Genomic DNA, 16,638 nt, shown 5'->3' with positions numbered 1-16,638 from the left:
GCCAAATCAAGAGTAGGATGCTTAACTGACTGAGCTACCCAGGCACCTGAAATTCTATAGTTTTAGAAGACAATTAAAATTCCTTTGCCTTTGGAATTAAGAGAATTGCCTATTGGATAAATACGATGCACAAATCATATTTGTGCACACACACACACACATAGATCTAAATCCAGAAACTCAAAAAAATAATAAAATAAAATAAAATAAAATAAAATAAAATAAAATAAAATAAAATAAAATAAAATAAATCCAGAAACTCTGAACACAGGACTGGAAAGGATCTTGACGAGCAGTTTGTTCAAAAAGACAAATAAATAATACCAACTTCAAATCCCCTGCTCGTGGTTGAAATTATCAATCACAGCACTCTTTCTCACTAAACCTGGACTAAACCTCAGAATCTTTCTCAACGTAGCACTCTAAGCAGCGACTACTGCCTAATCGGAGTCAAACCCTATTTGTCATCCAGGATATTAGTCTATTCCCATCCCTGCCATGTGATCGACAGGGGACTGGAGTTCAGAGAGGTAAATTAGCTTGCTCAAAGAGACACAGCTGGTGATGCAAAGCTGAAGTTTCCAAATTTTTGCTTTTTTCTTAATCTCCACATTTGCCCTTTTGCTGTGTTCAGAATACACTGGATAGATCATGTTTTGCACCAGATTCCTCTTTCCTTTAGAATGCTCCTACCAGTGGTCTGCTGAGCAGCAGGAGGCCTATTGCTTAAAATCTTTGTGTGTCAGGTGTTTTCAAGTTGAAAATGGAGATAGTCATCTGATTCATATTCCTGCTTCTCTTACTGGTAAACTGGGGTGCTGTATTGAGAAATGTGGGCTGTTGCTGAAATTTCTATGACTGCAGGGAAAGGATCAGATATTTCGAAAGCACCTTCTCTAGGTAAGGTACTGTGCCCCTGCTGCAGGCTGGTTTTGCTCCAGAGTGTAAAAATGAAGTAAGACATTGGGTGGCTACAGTGATCTGGTCATGGTAAGGCTGCTTGGAAGGAGGGGGTATTTGAGCAAGACTTTAGAGATCAAATGGACTAAATGTTTCTTTGACATATATGATTGTTACATAGTTATTTGGAAAGATAGAATATCAAGTGGTAAAATCATTCCTATTTCCTTTACCCATAAACTCTGTCAACATTTCATTTTTCTCGTCTAGTATCTTTTTTTCTCTATGCAGAGATATTTGTTTTTTTTCCCTTTTCTCATAGTAGTTAATCTATGTGTGCCATTTTATATTTTTATTTTTAAAAATTGTTGTTATTTTAATGGAGCATGGAGGTCAATGCGGAACTTGAATCCATGACCCTAAGATTAAGACCTGAGCTGAGATCAAGAGTCAAATACTTAACTGACTGAGACACCCTGAACCCCTTGATTTTTAAGTTTTAATATACTACCAGAGTGCCTCCATAACCCATTTGTAAGAACAGCCAACAGAATGGTGTACGTACCTATGTTCATCCAAAGGCATGTGCATGCGGCACTTTTCAAAACAGCACCAAACTGGAAACAACCTGAATATCCATCAATAGAATAGATATATAAATTGTGCTGTATTTCCCAAATTGAAAAGTATACAGTGATGGAAATAAACTATAGCTACACATAGCAACTTGAATGCATCTCACAAATATAATGTTGAGCAAAAGCAGCCAGGCACAAAAGAAAACATACTGTATGACCCGGTGATAGAAAGTGCAACGCCAGGCAAAATTAACCAGGATATAAGATGTCAGAACACTGTTTACCCTTGGGGGCATGGCTAGTGACTGGATGGACCATGCAGGGAGGCATCTGACTGTAGGTAACACTGTATAAGCATTTGGTGAAATGTATCAATCTGTACATTTATAACTGTGTGCTTTCCTACATATGTTCTACAAGTCAACAAAACATGAATTAATCAAGTAGCTGCAAGCAAATACATCCATCAGGTAGAGCAAGCCAAGGATGTCACTTTGGGCAGAGGAAATAACACAAGGAAAGTTGCAAGAGTGGGAAGGAAAAAACAATCCAGCTTGCTTGCAACATGGGTATTACAATATTTTGCCATAAACAAATGATCCCAAAACAAGGATTAAAAACAATGACACTTATTTGCTCATAATTCTGAAAAGTGGCGGTTTGGGCTGGGCTTAGTGAGGTAGTCCTGTCTCAGCTAAGGTCACTCATACAAGTGTATGTAGTCAGAAGCATTGACTGGGGCTAGCTAGCCTAAGATGGCCTGTGCTGTTTATCCTTTTTGCCTGCTCTAGGAAAATGAATATGGGCCCTTTAAATATGTTTCTTCTTCCTAGCAGGATCCTCAGTTTTGTCAGTATTGGAAGCTGGGGATACATTAAGTAAGAAAGTTCAGAATCCACTTCACCAGAATCCTGCAGCGTGTGTGGGTCCCCTATGCCCAGTTCTGCAATGCATGGCTTCTCTAGCATTGGGCTCTGACAGTGCATAGTGGCCAGCAGCACCCAGCAGCCAAAAGCTTCCCCAGAAATCTCTCTTGAGGGATTTTGTAGCAAAGTGTCTCTGGTGAGACATTTCCCTAAGAATGGCTTTCCTAGAACATAGGAGGACACAATTCCAGCAACTGCCATGGTACCACAGTGACCCCTCTGCCATGTCCTCTGGGATGAGATCTGGATCTCAGCCCTGGGTAGGGGCTGGGCAGTGGGGGTGGGGGGGTGGGGCTCTACTTCAGGTGCTCTATGTCCACCCTAATGGTTGCTCCTCCTATTTGCTATTCTTGTATTCTTCAGAGTTCTCTTTACTTCTTATTAGTCCCTTGTTACTTCAACCCCCCATTATAATTGATAATTCTTTATATTAAACTTTTCCAAAAAAATAAAAATTAAAAAAATAAACTTTTCCTGTTCAAAGTACTATATGGTTTCTCTCCCCTGGTTAGACCTATGCCTCACTCATCTGTCTGGTTGTTGGTGCTGGCTATTGACTGTGCCTTTCTCTCCAAATGTCTCCAGGAAGATAACCTTGAGGTTTTTTTTAACATGGCAGCTGTGTCCCGAAACATGAATGCTGAAAATGTAAGGCTTCTTGAGGCCAAGGCTCAGATGCACCATAACATCATGTTAACTGATATCTATCAGTCAAAATAAGCCATTGAGTAAGCCCAGATTCAAAAGGAGAAAAAATAAACTTTATCTCTTGATTGGAAAAGTGGCAAAGTCACATTGCAGATGGGCATAGGCACAGGACTGGTGGGAATGTTGCAGCCATCATTGCAAACAACCTCCCACAGTCCCAGAGCACCAGAAACAGCAGAATACTTCTTGAAAGTCTATTCCTTGACCCTACTCCAGAGCTGCTAAATCCAAATATCTGGGGTGGGATTTGGGAGTCTAAAATTTTAACATTCTTCCTCTTCCTATCCCAGCCTAGGTGATTCATACCCATAATAAAACTTGAGAACTATTCATCTATGCTCACACAATATCTGTTTTCATTCATCGCTTTGAAAATATTGTTCCAATGCCTTCTGGGCCTTCATTATTTCTGTGGAGAATCTGTTAGTTTCATTGTTGCTGCCTTCAAGATTTACCCCTTATCTCTGGTTTTCAGCAGTTATACCATATAGGTCCTAGTTCAGTTTTTTCTTTATTTATTCTGCATGGAGTTTAAAGTGATTCTTAAATCTGTGGCTTGGGGTCTTTCATTGGGCTTTGGAAATTATTGACTATCATTTCAATATTGCTTCCAGTATCATTTCATTTCTCTGAGTCTCTTCTTCTCCTCTCTTCCTCCCCATCTCCTCTTCCTTCCTTCCTCTTCCTTTTTCTCTACCCCACCCCTTTGCTGCAAGTCTCCCTTGGGACTTCAATTATACATATTTAGACATTTTCACCATGTTCCATGTGACTCTCTTATTTATTATATGTGCTGTAGTCTAGGTACTTTCTATTGCCTGTCCTTCAATTCACTAATTTTATCTTCAGCTGTGCTAATATGCTGTACTGTTATATGCATCTATTGACTTCTTTTTTTTTTTTTCTATCTATTGACTTTTTAATTTCAGTTTTGTACTTCAGGCTCAGAATTTTCTTTTTTCTTTTTTCTTTTTAAGATTTACTTATTTATTTATTCATGATAGATATTGAGAGAGAAAGAGAGAGGCAGAGACACAGAAGGAAGGAGAAGCAGGCTCCATGCCGGGAGCCCGATGCGGGACTTGATCCTGTGACTCCAGGATCGCGCCCTGGGCCAAAGGCAGACGCCAAACCGCTGAGCCACCCAGGGATCCCCTGGGCTCAGAATTTTCATTTGATTTTCCTTGGTAGATTCTAGTTCTCTTCTGAAATTCACCATCTTCTCAATCAATTTCTTTCTTTTTTAAAAAAATATTTTATTTTTTAGAGAAAGAGAGACAGAGAGAATAAGAGGAAGGATGGTCAGAGGGAGAAGCAGACTCCCTGCTGAGCAGGGAGCCCAATGTAGGGCTCAATCCCAGGACTCCAGGATCATGACCTAAGCCCATGCTTAACTGACTGAGCCACAGGTACCCCTTGTCAATTAATTTCTTGACTATAAAAATCATGTTTTAAAGTTCATATCTTAAAAAAAAAAAAAAGAGTCCATGTCTTACAGTGCTAATATATGGATCTTCTGGGGACCTATTTCTATTGTCTATTTTTTTCTTGGTTTTCAGCCATTTGGTCTGCCTACTGAGATTTTTTGAAATTTTTATTGAATGCTAGATATTGTGTATGAAAAGAATTATAAGAAAAGTTGATACCCTAAATGGTATTATCTTCCTTCAGAGAAATTTTTACTTTTACTTTAGGCAAGCAAGAGTCTCTCTTTTTTTTTTTTTTTTGGCAAGCAAGAGTCTTATAAGGGATTGAATTGATTATATGCTAATCTTCAGTTTTGTGGAGCTGGTCTATTTCTGAGTCACCTCTACTCCTAGGGTAGAACCCTCTAGGGGTTCCATTTGAAAGCTTGGGGTGTTTATTAGGGATATTCCTACTTGGTGGACCCTGAAATCCATCTTTTATATCTCAGCTTCATAAAACCTTCAGATGTTCAGCTTCTGCTCAGCTTCTTAGTCATCTTTTGAGAAACAGCATATTCCTTGAAGGGCAAACTGGCAGCTGAATATGGACCTTACCTATCTGCATTTCTCTTATCTCTGGAATCTTGAACCCTCAGGTCCTTGTTGCTTTGGTAGCTCTCTAATGCTTTCACACACACACACACACACAGACACACACACACAGTTATTTTCATCTCATTGGACAATTCTCAGTGGGAGGGTTGGTGTTCAACAAGCTATTCCATAATTATTGGGAATATAAAACCTTTGCTCATCTAACATTTATGCTATATTTTTTAAGTAGGCAGAAACCAGCCTTACTCCTCTCTGTAGTGCCAGAGACTCCCTTTCTTTAAATTCTTAATGGATACCATTTGAAAAGATGAATAACAGTTTATAAATTGCCTTTAATAATTTTAAACTGTAGACAAAAGAAATGGCCTTTCTATAGTCCTAAATATTGGGCCCAGAGAAGACCTGCCCAAAGGTTCCATGACTAATGTCTATTAAGAAGTGAGGGATCCCTGGGTGGAGCAGCGGTTTGGCGCCTGTCTTTGGCCCAGGGTGTGATCCTGGAGACCCGGGATCGAATCCCACATCGGGCTCCCGGTGCATGGAGCCTGCTTCTCCCTCTGCCTGTGTCTCTGCCTCTCTCTCTCTCTCTGTGTGACTATCATAAATAAATTAAAAAATTAAAAAAAAAAAAAGAAGTGAGTGGCCTACCTGGGTCTGGTATACAGAACCAAAACAGTGCTTTACCTTACTCTGCCAGATTGTACTGTGATGTAATGGTCAAGAACATCATGGGCTTGGGTGTCAAGCAGATCTGAGTTTAAATCTTGGTTCTGTCACTTACTAACTGTGTGGCCTTGGGCAGGTTACATGAACTGTTGGAGCTTTAGATTCCTCATCTGGTAAAGTGGAAATATTAATAGGAGCTACTCAAGATAGTGTTGTTGTGAAGACTAAAGTGGGCCAATGTGTATAAAGTACTTGGCAGAGTCACCCTATCTGTAAATAGGAATTATTCTTTAAGAGAGGATCAGAATGGTAACAAGTGCCTCATTCCTATGAGTTTCACAGGTAGTGCAGCAACCAATGATATCTTACCACTTCCCCTCCCCTGAGGCTGGGGGCTCTACTCCCTGGAGGCTCATGGTTCTCCTCATGCAAAATACCCATCCCAGAACCGGATGACAGTCTCAAACCCATGAAGGCTGGAGTAGAAGGAATAGTCTTTGCTTCTTGGGGGTCATCAGGACCTTACTGCCTGCTTCCCTCCTGATGCAGGCCCCTCTGAAGCCTGGTGGTCTGGGTAGATGGAGAATCAGCAGCCCAGATACTAGGATGGCAGGGCTGAAAGACTCCAAACCTTTCTCTTCCACTGGCCCCCAAACACGTCCTATGGTTAAGAGCACAGAATCCAGAAAAACAAAAACAAAGACAAAAACAAAAAAAAAACCCAAAAAACAGAAAATACAGATGGCATTCAAATCTTAGCTTCATCATTTCCTAATTGTGGGATCTTAGTTAAATCCCTTAACTTTTCTTACTCAGTTTCCTCATCTGTATAATGGAGTTGATAGTAGTACCTACCTATAGAACTGTTTGAATGATTAAATGAGCCCAATAAATAATAGCTCTCATTTTATTTCTCCTGTTATTTTTTCCCCCAGAATATATAAGTCAGAAGGAAATAGTATAAGTTAAAACTAGAACCTTTGTCTTCAGACTCTCCCTTTCTCCACCGTTTGCCCACACCACCCTTAAAATTTCTCCTGCTCAGGGGTTAAAGCATTATTTCCCAACTTTTCCTATCACAATACATGATAATATTTGTTTTTTTTTAATACATGATAATATTTGAATACTACCTGGGCTATCCCAATGAAGCTGTTTGAAGCCTGCATGTGCCAGTCTCATCAGATTTGGGGGCTCAGGCTGCCCTAGGTTCCACCTGGCCCCTCCACCTAAGGGCTCTATGTTTCAGCATACTTATAACCTGTCACTGTCCCCTGGCTGGGGCTCTTTGGGTTAAGATGTTGACAACCCCACATAAGGCCCAGTGTTGCACTGCCCAGAAGTGACACATTAACCCATTGTTGGTAAATCAGTCCCGGACCAGTTATTCAGTCTTCCGTTTGGAGTCCAGAGGCCAGAGCCCAGAACATGGAGATTGGGAAGAAATCAGATGTCGGCTCCTGTCCAGCCTCTGCCTCAAACTCATGTGACTTTGGACAAGCCATTACTCTTTTCTGGGCTTTACTTTTCCATCTGAAGTAGAAAAGAATTAGACTAGAGGAAAGATCTACATGGTCCCTTTTGGCACTGACATTCTAAGAATCCAGGATTCTATGAATTCCCCCATCACACAGCAGTATTCTTTTCCTGGTGACCTGGTTCCTGCCTCTGATTCAGATAAGTGTAGCAAATAGTAGACTCTCCAACTGTGCAGATGCTCCCAGCTCTCCTCACAGTTTACTGGCTGGCTAGTCTTTGAAATTAACCCCTGCGAAGTCTTGACAGAGGGCAGAGCCAAACTTGCCCCATGCCCCCATCAATAGAACTCCTCTGAGTCCTCTACACATTAAGCTTACTCCTGCCCCCCAGACCAGCCTCTGGGAGAGAGGCATTCCTAATTTCATCTCTTCTTCCCACAGCTCTCGGGCTTCTAAGTATGATCTGGGCTCATGGAGAAGGCAGGGAAGACTCCAGCAGCAGGAGTATAGCAGCCTCCCTGCAAGAGGGAGGGAGAGTGTGGGGAGGCTGGAGGCAGATCCTGAGGAACCTGGGCTGTGATGCTCCAGAGGCTGGAGTTGGCCTAGTGTGTAGGGCAGAGACACCATGGGCCTTGAAGCAAAAGAAGGACATGAACAAAACTTAGGATCACAAAGTGCTTGAGCTCTATGGAAGGCAGACTGGAGCAGAGAGAGAGAGAGACAGGGAACTGTTAGAAAAGTCAGGCCAGAGACCATGACATGGCAGTAGGGACAAAAATAGGAGGAACTAAGGAGGTCATTTGGCAGGCTGGGTGATTGACCGATTGGCGGTTCAACCACAAATCTGACTGTGTCATGTGCTGGGCAGCTGGGGTTACACCGCCATGGGTCAGAGGGACTATCTGCTTTGTTAGTATGGGGGACAGGACCTCAAGGAAGAGTAGAGTAATGAGTCTCAGGCTTAGAGATAGATACATTAAAATACCTCCAGTAGCTTTTTATGCTGCTTAAGATGTTTTCTCATTTGGTCCTCCCAACACGGGTCTGTTTTGCAACAAGAAGCTTAAGGTAGTGACACAATTAGAACCTCAAATTCAGGCCTCCTGACTCTTGGCCCCACACCTGGCCACAGAAATGGCTTCCCTAAACTGACTGGCAGGCAGAGGTGGTGGGGAGTTTGCTCCCACCCAGCTGCTCCCCATCGCCTCCTTCGGGATTCCACAGCCCCCAGCCTGCCACCAAAGGGCAGTAGGCCTCTAGCTACATTCATGCCCCTGCTCCAGCTTTGCTCCTTGTCCTAGGAAGACATGGGTGGGGCCAAGTGAAGGTTCTTGACATTCAGACACAAACAGGTGAACCTCTTTTTTACAAAGGAATCTTATGAATCACTAACGTGAACTCAAATAAAAAAGAACCTGCTCAGGCCAAGGCGGACGTGGTTATCTGGTTGGCTGGTTGTCTTGACTGCCTCCCCCTCACCCCCACCCCCCTCCGCATCTGGCAGCCTTTCAGAATCTGCAGGGTTCCATGGCCCACAGTTTGTAAGCTGCTGGACTGGAGGACTCCTTCTTAAGGATCCTCGAGTGAGGGATTCTCCACCGGGTCCACAAGTAGAATTCTCTGAATTTGGAAGGAAAAATTCTATCTCTATTTTCACCTCTAACTCAAGTTAAATACTTTGTTCCATTACCAATGTCAGCAGTGACCACAGTAATATTGACAGTTCCTGTGACTGTGTCACTAAGAGAAATGAGATATTTTCGTGTCACATTCTAGTGGTCATAATGTCATTTATGTTTATCACTTTATTTTTCTTTAATTAATTAATTTATTTATTTATGATAGCCACAGAGAGAGAGAGAGAGAGAGAGAGAGGCAGAGACACAGGCAGAGGGAGAAGCAGGCTCCATGCACCGGGAGCCCAATGTGGGATTCGATCCCGAGTCTCCGGGATCGCGCCCTGGGCCAAAGGCAGGCGCTAAACCGCTGCGCCACCCAGGGATCCCCTGTTTATCACTTTAAAATGACAATAGTTATTATATCTGCTGCCAGTTCTCATTTTTAAATTATTAATAAAGAATTATATATTAGGATGCCACACCATGTAGAAAATATCATGATAACTATATTTTGTTATGATTCATTTTCTTATGTATTTTGTTTTATACATTTAAAAACATTCTGAATATTACTCAGCCATTAGAAACGACAAATACCCACCATTTGCTTCAACATGGATGGAACTGGAGGGTATTATGCTGAGTGAAATAAGTCAGTCGGAGAAGGACAAATATTATATGGTCTCATTCATTTGGGGAATGTAAAAAATAGTGAAAGGGAATAAAGGGGAAAGGAGAGAAAATGAGTGAAAATATCAGTGAGGGTGACAAAACATGAGAGACACCTAACTCTGGGAAATGAACAAGGGGTGGTAGAAAGGGAGGTGGGCGGGGAGTGGGGGTGACTGGGTGACGGGCACTGAGGGGGGCACTTGATAGGATGAACACTGGGTGTTATTCTATATGTTAGCAAATTGAACACCGATAAAAAATAAATTAAAAAAATAATAAAATAAAAACATTCTGAAGAGGGGTCCTCTGGCTTTACAGATTGCCAGAAGAGTCCATGGCATCAGTAGGTTACAAGCCCCCATCCTAGGACTTCCAGAACAGAGGGGGCTGGGAGCTTGTTGAAGGTCCTGCCAAAAGAGGGCATGTAGGACCTAGGATCCCTGGAGGCCTCATGCTCCGATGTGCACACTCTGAGCCTGAGGAAAATGAGACAGGAAAGTGGGGCAGGAGCAAAGGGACTCTGAGAAGTGGAGCAGAAGCCAACAGGCTGGCTGGCAGGGCTCAGTCTAGTGGGACAGAACTGAATTCCTCAGCCACAACCCCAGCCAGGCTTCTGGGGGAGCCAGGACTTGGGGGTCCTAGTCTTGTTTCTCATTTCTCTGCCCAGTCTCAATTTTCTTCTCTGAGCTAATATAGTGGAAACAATGGCCTCATGTTGGAAAGAGACCCTGCTTCCGGATCTGACTCTTCCTTGCCTTGGTGAGTTACTTTGGGCAAGTCACTTCCCTTCCCCAGGCAGTTTCCATGTCCGTATAATTGCTGGTGTAAGCCTTGCTACAAGCCCTTGCCATGCTCACAGTAGACATTGCTGATAGCTCTTAGCGTATGATCATTCCATGCTCTTAGGTAGCTTCAGAAGCCTTTTCAACACTACCAGTTGATAGGAATTAGCAAATGAAGTGAAATATTTCTGCTGTTGTTGGATTAGATGATCTACATATTTGCATCTGTACTAGTCCATCCATGCCTCGAACTCAAAAAAGACCCTAGATAGAAGTGCAGACTTCTAAAGCATGGCTATTTCTCACTCATAGGTGTGTGCATGTGTATAGGAAAGAAAGAGAGAACATTCTTAGCTGGGCTGTAGATTTTCTCTTGTACACTCTATAGCAAAAATGAGGTCAGAATAGGACATTGAGATGTTGAAATCTCAATCAGGCTTCCCAGAACAGATGAGCAGAGGCAGATGGAAGTCGAACTCCAAGCAATGTTTGGAATGGGCATCATTCCAGAATCAGTGCCGCCAGGCCCTACCTGTTCCCAAATGGCTCATGTCACAAAAGACATCAGACATGCGGTGCAACAGAATGATGGTAACAAAGAGTGAATAACACCAACCACTCCTAGTGTAATTTGCATGGATGTATATCATGCACAGCCAGGTGGTCAAGACGTGGATATGCTAGAGACTAATGGTTTCTCTCCCAAACAGCACAAAAAAAAAAAAAAAAAATACTTAGAAAGTTATTTCAGAGCATTAACTATCCCAGGGGACAGCTAAAGCCCAGACAAGTGTTGTAACTTACTTAAGGTCACAGCCAGTACAAGTGCTAGGACCAAGTTCTGGGTCTCTGCAGACCTGTGTGATCAGGCTGGTATCACAAATGAGAGTGTGTTGGGTAGATAGTAGGGAGTGATGGGAACTGTGGCCAACTAGAGGTCACATGTTCTGTTTAAAGGCAGCAGCTGATTATCAGTTTAAGTTGATGGTTGGCATGGGAGGGTGTGAACTTATCCTGCCACGTTCTCCTGATTTTTAAAGAGAAGTCAGAATTGAGATTTTTATATTAAACAGCCCCATTTTCAAATGCTGACATCTAAATTTTAATAGGTTAAAACAAAACAAAACACTGTGTAGACCAAACAAATTGGATCTGGGGACTTTAGTATTTGGTCTGATTTGCAACTTCTAGTAGAACAAGTAAAAGCCCCTGCTGTGAATTCAGCTGTATAAAGATCTGAATCATGCTTCTGCCATTTGTTAGTTAAGCAGTCTCACCCAAGATCTGTAACCTCTCTGAGCCTTGGAGTTTTCATCTGTAAAATGGGAATTGAACACTAAAATGGACTACTGTGCAGATTAAGCAAAGTAATGAAAACAGCACAATCATTTGCTCATAGTAGGTGCTCCGTAGATGTAGCCCCTCCCCGCAAAGTGCCTCTGAACTTCACAGTGGTCTGATGAACACCCACCCCAAGGCACCCCAGTGCATCCACCTCAAGCTTATTTTCCTGCGAGGTATCGGTGCTCAGTGTCTGTAGAACTCTAACATAGACATGCAAAGCCCTCAAACATGCTCACACATAGCTTGCATACCCCCTTGGGAGGATTTGGAGATGCCAAGTTTGGTTACCTAGGAAGGATGTTTAAGAGGCTCCCCTGGGGTGCAGCCACAACCTTCTCATGTTGTTTAGAAGAGAGGCCTACACACTGCAGGGGGTTGGCTAACATGACCTATTGGGAGCCTTCACAGCATTAGAATTTTTCAACTTGAATTTTGTTAGCTCATGTGCTCAAACACACATGCACACACATGCTCTTGCCCACCATCTGCCCAAAGCCTAGGCAAGAAGGGCTGCCTTTCCCATTCCCGGGAAACTTCCGTTCTAGCTCTCACTCCACTCATTCTGGGAAAGGAGGTACCACCAAGACCCTTGAACCAGCATTCCCTGAGACTGATTTGCTTAGCAGGGAGCAATGGGAGAAGGGACAGGGTAAAGAAGCTTAAATGACTGAATAGAAGGGGCTTGGGATCTTGACCAGACCCCCGAAGCAAGAAGCAACAACAGCCCTCTGGATTCAGGGGAATGGACAGGTTCCAAAGACCTGCTCATCCATTGTCTCCAGAAGTCTCTTGCCACCCCAGATGATGGCAGGGCTATGAGGGACTCCATTTTATGGATGGGGAGACAGACCGAAATGTCTAGCTCTGAATCAGTTTATCCAATCCACTCTAAGGATCAGGTGCCCTCCTGATCGGGGCTCCTCTAACAGAACAAGTATGTGGGTTCTGAGTCCCTGCCCTAAGCTGAACCCCAACTTAACAACACCACCACTACCACTTAGCCAGCCAACACTTTTGCTATTTCTCCACTCCCACCTCATTTTAGAATTTAGAAGACATTGAAGCAGAGAACAGTGACTTACACCCAAGGTCACCAGGAGGTCTCAAAGTCTGTGTTTGAACTCAAGGTTGTCTGACGCCAGCCACATATTATACTGCCTCATACATGAGGGCCACATTCCCAGCCTGGGTTTCAGTTCCATTAGAAAATACCATGACTCAGTGAGCTGTTTCCCCTGCTTTTTGTTTATATGAGTCTGTATTTCAAAAAAGTCCCAATAAATGGTATTGTAAAAAAAAGGAAGAGAACTTAATGAGCAACCATAATCCCATCATAATTAGAATAATTCTTTATCATGGAGGTCACGTTTTATAAAACAGCCATTACTCTATTTTGTCAATACTAAGATGCATGTCTGTGGGGTTTTTTGTTTCCATATTTGAATTTGGGAAGCATTTTAAAATCTGTGGACTCTGAGCTTCCAAGATGTACACTATTTTATTTGGCCCTAAGAATAATCTGGGGAAGCAAGCATTGCCAAGATTATAATCCCCATTTTATAGCTGGGAAAACTGAGGTTCAAAGAGGTTAGGCAATTTGCCTGAGGTTACAGAGCTAGTCAATGCAGATTAGTCCTGTGCCCTGATTCCCAGCACAAGCTGTGTCTGCCATATGCTCCTGGACTCCAAACCCTGTGCTCACGTGCATCTGTTTCCATCACCCCATGGTCAACCCATGGTGGAAGACTGAGGGACCTCTCAGTTTCCCCCATCCAGGGTTGTCTAACCTCAGGCAGAGCCGCGGATGAACCCAGTGTGAGGTCTTCAAGGAGCAGTCTAGCCCCAAATAGGAAGTTTTCAGGTCACAGGATCCCACTTTCAAGAATGCAGCCCATGAGACACCTCGGTAAGCTCAGCAGTTGAGCATTTGCATTCAGCTCAGGGTGTGATCCCGGGGTCCTGGGATGGAGTCCCACATTAGGCTCCCTGTGAGGAGTCTGCTTCTCTCTCTATGTCTGCCTCTCTCTCTGTCTCTCATGAATAAGTAAATAAAATCTTACCAAAAAAAGAGAGAGAGAGAATGCAACCTATGTATTGTAGAGACCCAAGCCAGGCCTAGGTTGTGAAGGTGGTATTTCTGCCTGGTATGCTTATGATCCATGCTAGCTAGATCTAGGGGCTCCCACCTAGGATCCCCATCCTCTGAAAATTGCCCTATTTCTCATATTTCAAAAGACCAAATGAAAAGCAAATATTGACTCTAGATAAGCTCGCACAGGCTGCTTAAAACAGCACATTTCTTTACTTTTGGTTTAACTTACATCAGCTCGATGTTTCATGGCAGTTCGTTCCTGCTGACCAGAAAACAATGATTGGCTATTATGGGGTCCCAATTCACAAAGAAGGGGAAAAACAGTTAATGACATTATGTAACAGGTACAGCTTGGCAGACAAAAGTCTTTCAAAACAAGGGGTGTGATGGAAAAATAAGAGAAGGAGAAAGCTGACATGGAAATTTAAACTCATTTTCCCAGATGGAGAACATGAGGCTCAGAAAGCTGCAGTGACTTGTCAAGGTCACACAGCGGAGCTGAAACCAGCACCCAAAGTTTCTGCCCCTCAGGAGAAGCATCTTTTTACCAGACCCTGCAGTGCTGAGCTTCAAGAAACCCAGATTGTCAGTACTCACCAGGGCTGCTGAAAAGGGTCAGGACAGGGAAATGGCTTCTCCCTTGCACCTGTGGGCTCCTTCCTGGCGGGCAGTTGCCAAGGCCACGCTGTCTTTCCTCCCTGGGCGTTTGCCAGGGCAGCTAGGCATGGGAGCCTCCTGGAAAGCCAGCTCTGGGCAAGGTGAAAGAGGCCTCTGAAGAAAGCACCCTCCAGGACATAAAATGACCAGGCCCTGGGGTCACGAAGTGGCCACGGAGGGCTTAATTTCATCTAGCTTGAACAGCTGCCTCTGGCCCCCACTGGGGAGCTCTCCAGGTGGCATGGCTGGTTTTCCTGCCAGCTGCTGGGTGCCTTTAAGAGAATGACTACAGTTCATTGGCTGAGCAAGGCTCCCCCTACCTCTTTACCTGAGCAGGTGAGAAAAGCCAGGCTAGGGGAGGGCTGGGGACTCAGGTGAGAAAACAAAACTGTGGCAACCAGCTGGCTCTCCTTTCCTTCACAGACAGCCCTTCCTTCCTGGGCTTCCTTCCTTATCCCCACCCCAACCACAGGACCAGCTGGAGGGAGAGAAAGGGCAAACATTCTGCAGACTGCCTAACGCCGCTCAGTTCACAAAGCTTCACTATCTCTACATAACCCTAGACCAGAGTTATTTGTATGTCTTCTCTGTCCATGGAGAAACTGTCCTTGGAGATATGAAATGTCCAACTCACTCAGCTCTCGGAAAGAAGGTTGACAGAGTAGGGCAGTGTGAGGATTCAAACCTGAGTCTCCTGCTTTTGACTTCCACCCACTGCTCCTGGACCAAATCACCTCCCTCTCTATAAGGCCTTTGGCAAGCCACTCACTGCCTCAGTTTCCACATCTGTAAGATGGTACAGTCTTGCTTGTAGGTGAGTCTACACTCAATTTGTTGAGTGTATCATAGATTTAGAGCTAAAAAGGACTTAGGAGATGATCTAGCTCATCCATGCATCTAGCAGCCATTCCTTCATTCTGCAGGCATTGTTATTCAGCAACTATTATGTGCCACACCTATTTTAAATCCTAGGGCTACATCGGTGAACAGGAAAGTCAAGGACCTTATTGAGTTTGCATTCTAGAAAGAGGAATGACAAACATAAGTAAACAGATTAGATAGGTAAAAGTACCCTAAAGAAATGAAATAGGCTGATATGATAAAGTAATGGGGGGAGGCTAGTTTAGATTATGTGGTCGCTAAGGCCCTCTCTGATGAGGTGATATTGAAGCTGAGGCTTGAATAACCAGCCATTAGAAAAACCAGTCATTAGAGGAGCTGGAGCAAGAATCTTCCAGGAACGGAGAACTATAAGTGCAAAGGCCCTGAGGTAGGGGTATTTGGAGAATAGAAAGAAAGCTGCCTGTGGCTAGAATATAGTCCAATCCTTATACTCCTTTTTAATAGATAAGGAAATGATTCAGAGCAATGGCTTGCCCAAGATCCCCTCTTGCAAATTTCCCCTTCCCTTCTTTATCTTCATTCATTATGGAGGGAAACTGAAGTCTGGAGTTCATCAGCACTTGAGTTACCAGTAAAACAATCATTGCACAAGCCTACACTGCTTTGACCTCATGTTTCTTCCACTCTGTAGACATGTGTAAATTCCCAAAGGGCAGGGGCTATGATTTTAGGAGTTTCCTACATTGAAGAACCAAATCCTGACCAACAAAATATAGTGCTAAAAAAAAGCAGCAGCAATGTAAACTGCCCTATTGTGACATAAGGTCAGAACAGACCTTTCCTGTTCAATTCCTTTCCACTGTCATTTTCAGAATTTTTACTCTGATTTTTTAAAAGGGCTCTCTGTTGTCAGTCATCATGTTGTTGATGGTAACACTGGGATTGTTATTCTGAAACTGTTGGTAAGTAGTGTAGGGTAAAGCAAGTGAATTTCATGGTGGTGGTATTGGGAACCAGGACTTTTAATGTGAGAGAAAGGAAATACAAATGAAAGACAAAAGGGGTTAAGTAAAAATTTTATAATCCTGGATTTAAGTCAGAAGTTCCAGTGTGAATTTTTGATGCAGCTGATCTGAAAACAAACACCATATTCCCTGGCTCTGCCTATTGTTGTCAGGTCTAGAAATAACAATCAACACTTGAATGAGCACCTTTAGAGTCCAGACTGTAGTCTCAAAATATGATTTTACATTTAAAGGATCCCAGGCTCCTCACAAAATAAATAGCTGATTCCAGCTCTGGAGTGGAAAATGTACAACATGTACATAGACTTTTAATGCCACAAATGAAGG

The 16,638-nt window shown here is 43.3% G+C and overlaps 1 protein-coding gene and 1 long non-coding RNA gene across 2 annotated transcripts in view; one reads left to right on the top strand and one right to left on the bottom strand.

The window, feature by feature from the left end:
* The window catches only part of LARP1 (La ribonucleoprotein 1, translational regulator), an 85,068-nt gene extending 70,420 nt beyond the window's left edge, over nucleotides 1-14,648 (bottom strand). The window contains exon 1 of the mRNA XM_041748999.1: nucleotides 14,384-14,648. The gene's annotated coding sequence lies outside the window, so the exon portion shown is untranslated. The remainder of the gene's footprint in view (nucleotides 1-14,383) is intronic.
* Nucleotides 1-16,638, top strand: part of LOC121487364 — a 65,684-nt gene that overhangs the window by 14,533 nt on the left and 34,513 nt on the right. The gene's annotated exons all lie outside the window — the stretch shown is intronic.

This window comes from Vulpes lagopus, chromosome 3 (assembly GCF_018345385.1).
Source record: "Vulpes lagopus strain Blue_001 chromosome 3, ASM1834538v1, whole genome shotgun sequence".
Classification (NCBI taxonomy): Eukaryota; Metazoa; Chordata; class Mammalia; order Carnivora; family Canidae; genus Vulpes; species Vulpes lagopus.
Note: the sequence above shows the minus strand (reverse complement) of the source record. Positions and strands in the feature narration are given on the sequence as shown.